Genomic DNA, 4,145 nt, shown 5'->3' on the forward strand with positions numbered 1-4,145 from the left:
GTTCTAGGACAGCCAAGACTGTTACACAGAGAAACCCTGTCTCAAAAAAACAACAACAAAAGTTTGTAACTAGCTTGGGCAACATATAGAGACAGACCTCCCATAAAAAGCAAATAGATGGGTGCAGTGGTGGCTCACACCTTTAATTCTAGCACTTGGGAGGCAGAGACAGGCAGATCTCTGTGAGTTCGAGGCCAGCCTTGTCTACAGAGCTAGTTCCAGGACAGGCTCCAAAGCCCTGAGCCCTGTCTCAGAAAATAAAATAAATAAATAAATAAGAGAGAAAGAAAGAAAATAAATAAATAAATAAAAAAAGAAAATCAAATTGACTGAGTTGGGGGATACAGCTCAGCAGTAGAGCACTTGCCTGGCATATGAGGGGCTTTGGGTTCAATCCCAGGCACACCCAGAAGGAAAGGATAAACCTCTTATGGTGTACACACCTATATTCTTAGCACTGTGCCAGCAAAGACAGGAGGATTGCTATGAGTTGAAGGCCAGCCTAGGCTACATAGTGAATCTCAGACCACCCTGATATATATATCCAGAGCCGGTCTCAAAAACAAACTGAAACGAAATGGGCAGGAGAGATGGCTCAATGGTTAAGACTGCTTACTGCCCTCTGAGGGCCAGAGTTTGGTTCCTAGGACCCACTCAGTAGCTCATGCTGCCTGTGACTGTCTAGCTCCAGTACATTGCCTTAAGTGTACAAACCCACCCAAACACATACTAAAAATTAAAAAGTAGGGGGCTGGAGAAATGGCTCAGTAGTTAAGAGCATTACTGACTGCTCTTCCAGAGGTCCTGAGTTCAATTCCCAGCAACCACACGGTGACTCACTACCATTTATAAAGGGATATGATTCCCTCTTCTGGTGTGCGTGAAGATAGGTCACTCATGTACATAAAATAACTTTTTTAAAAAAATTAAAAGCCACGTGGTGGTGGCACATACTTTTAATCCTAGCACTTGGGAGGCAAAGGCAGGTGGATCTCTGTGAGTTCGAGGCCAGCCTGGTCTACGGAGCAAGTTCCAGGACTGGCTTCATAGCTACGGGAAAACCCTGTCTCAAAAAAATAAATAATTAAAAATAAATCTGCAACACTAACAACCACCAACAACAAGAAGAATAGGGCAGGCATGATGGCTCAACAGGCGAAGTAAAGGCTCCCGGCATCCAGCAGCGCAAGCATGATGACCTGATTCCTGACCCTTGGAACAAGCATGCAACCTGTGGTATGTGTAATCAGTCACATCGTACATGCACCCACAATGATACATTTTTAAAATGTAAAGTCAAATAAATAATTAAAATAACATCGATTCCTCGTTGAAATGATAACATCTTGTCTCTCTAGGATTAATATACCAAAATTATATTTTTCTTGGTGTCTTTCTCTTTTTTTCTTGAGACAGGGTTTCTATGTAGCCCTGGCTGTCCTGGAACTTTCTCTGTAGACCAGGCTCACCTCGAACTCAGGTCTGCCTGCCATTGCCTATGAGTGCTGGGGTTAAAGACATGTACCACTAGGCCTTTTCTCTCTTTTGTGGGGAGGTGTGCCAAGGGTTTCCTGTGGAGATCAGAGAACAACTTGCAGGGTGCAGGAGTTGGGTCCTCCCGGGGACAGACCTTAGGTCTTCAGCCATTTTATTCCCGTTGAGCTACACTTCAAACATGACCGGAAAGCCAGTAGATGAATGGGAAAATGAAATAAAATGAGGAGCCAGAGGCTGGAGAGATGGCTCAGTGGTTAAGAGCACAAGCTGCTCTTCCAGAGGTCCTGAGTTCAATTCCCAGCAACCACATGACTCACAACCATTTACAATGAGATATAGTGCCCTCTTCTGGCCCGCAAGCATACATGCAGGCAGAACACTATGCATAAAAAAAAATTAAAAAACAAGAGCTCCATTACAAAATAAATAAAATAAAAATAAAGACATTCTTTGGACTAATAACAGAGATTTTTATTGTAGATATAAAGAGAAAGCAGGCAGAGGAAAGAGTCCAGGCTGAGCAAGGTCTGTAGACTGAACCTAACCATGGGAGGAGGGGGCCCGGAGAGCAAGAGACCAAGAAGCAGCCAAGAGGTAAAAGGGCTAAAATAGCGCCATGCGTAGCCAGAATGGCTGGATTATATAGGGAAGAACAGGTGGGAGAAGGGCAGGCCCAGCCCAGCCTCTGGGCTGGAGAATTTAGGGTAGGGGTGGGATGTGTTAGCCAGGGAGACTCTGTAACAGGTAGGAACTGAGGGATGCTGGGAGAACCTGGCAACCAGGTTCGCTTTGATGTGTCATTAGGCGTCTCAGCAGCTTGTCCAGGCTTTGAGGCCAAACGCTGTCTTTGTGAGCACAACTGGAAAATGAGTTGGTTGCTCTGGAGTCAACTCTTCCTGTTTTCGGTCTGGTTTCCTGCTAGTAAAATGGCAACGTTGATGTGGGGTTCCTTCTGAATTTATTATTTCCTCACACCCAGACCTGTAGGTAGAGCTAATAATTAAGAGCTTTTCTGAGAAGAAAAGGTCTTGTTCTAGGGACTGGAGAGATTGCTCAGCACTTAAGACCACGGACGGCTGGCTCTTCTAGAGGACTTGGGTTCCATCCCATCACCCACATAGTGGCCCACAGTTATCTGTAACTCCAGTTCCAGGTGATTCAACCTCCTCTTCTGGCCTCCTTGAGCACCGGAAATGCATGCCAGAGGGTGCACAGGCATACACACAGGCAAAACACACACATAAAAATAAGTTAATTAAAAAGAAAAAAAACTTCTATTTCTGATAGTGAGTCACGGAATTTTAGAATCCAAAAGGTCTCTAAATGTTACAACTGGCCCTCTGAGTCCCCAGCATGGCAGCTAACCTAAATAACATCCAGAAGAGGAATGGAAGTTCAGAGACGCTCGTAGGGTTGCACAGCTGGCTGGTAAGACAAGCAGGACAAATGGAGCGTCTCAGCTCCAGTCAGGAAGCTGTGATGGGACCCTGGGACCAGCAGCATCAGCATCCCTTGGGAGTTTCTTAGAAACTAACTTACTAAAACAGAAACTGCAGGGGCGGGAGAGATGGCACAGCAGTTAAAGCCAGCATTGCTCTTCTCGGTACCCACATGGTGGCTGCCCCATGCACATGGTGCACTTACATACAAGGCGGCAAAATGCCCACGCACGCAAACTAATGTTAAGTTGTATTATTATTATTTACTATATGCTATATTTTCTTTGCTTCATTTTTTTATTTACATTCATTTATTTATTTTATTTTATATTTCTAGACAGGATCTCACTACACATCTTTGGCTAGCCTGGGACTCCATTTGTAGACCAGGCTGGCCTCGAACTCACAGAGATCTGCCTGCCTCTGCCTCCTAAATGTTAGGATTAAAGGAGTGTGCTACCATACCTGACTGTTATGATTATAATTATGGTTTTAGCTAGGTGTCACGGCATACTCCTTTACTCCCAGCACTCGGGAGGCAGAGGCAGGTTACTCTCTGTGAGTTCCAGGGCAGCCTGGTCTACAAAGTCAGTTCTGGGACAGCCAGAGCTGTTGCACAGAGAAACCAGGTCTCAAAAATCCAAAAGCAAGTAAGTAAATAAATTAATTTTATTTTTTATTTTATTTATTTTATGTATATGAGAGATTGTCCTGCATTTATGGCTGTGCACCAAGTATGCGCAGTACCCACGGAGACCAGGAGGCCAGAAGAGTGCCCTAGAATGAATTGGAACTATAGACTTGTGAGCCCCCTTGTGGGTGCTGGGAATGAAATCAAACCAATGAAGACAAGACAAAGGAAACAATGAAACAAACAAACAGAAGGGTGTACCCTACCTCTGAGCTACACTTAGCTTCTGCCAGGAAAATGCATCTTAAACAGATATCCCAGGAGGCTTTTCTGTTTCCAAAAACCTGAGAAGTGCCACCTGTTCGTCCAGTTTCCTAAAAGAAGGGCCCGCTGCCTATTTCTATCCTTGGGGTGTTCATCCCTTAGTTCGTGGAGAGGGACTCTCAGCTAAAGGACGTAGGAGCCACGAAGCTGGCCCGGTGAGGACCAGGGTTTAAACTGAATCAATGAGTATTTGCCGGCATTCTGCCTCATGCCTGGGCCACATCCTGTTAGGGAGGTAGGAAAAGTCCCAAGGG

This window comes from Chionomys nivalis, chromosome 11 (genome assembly GCF_950005125.1).
Source record: "Chionomys nivalis chromosome 11, mChiNiv1.1, whole genome shotgun sequence".
NCBI lineage: Eukaryota > Metazoa > Chordata > Mammalia > Rodentia > Cricetidae > Chionomys > Chionomys nivalis.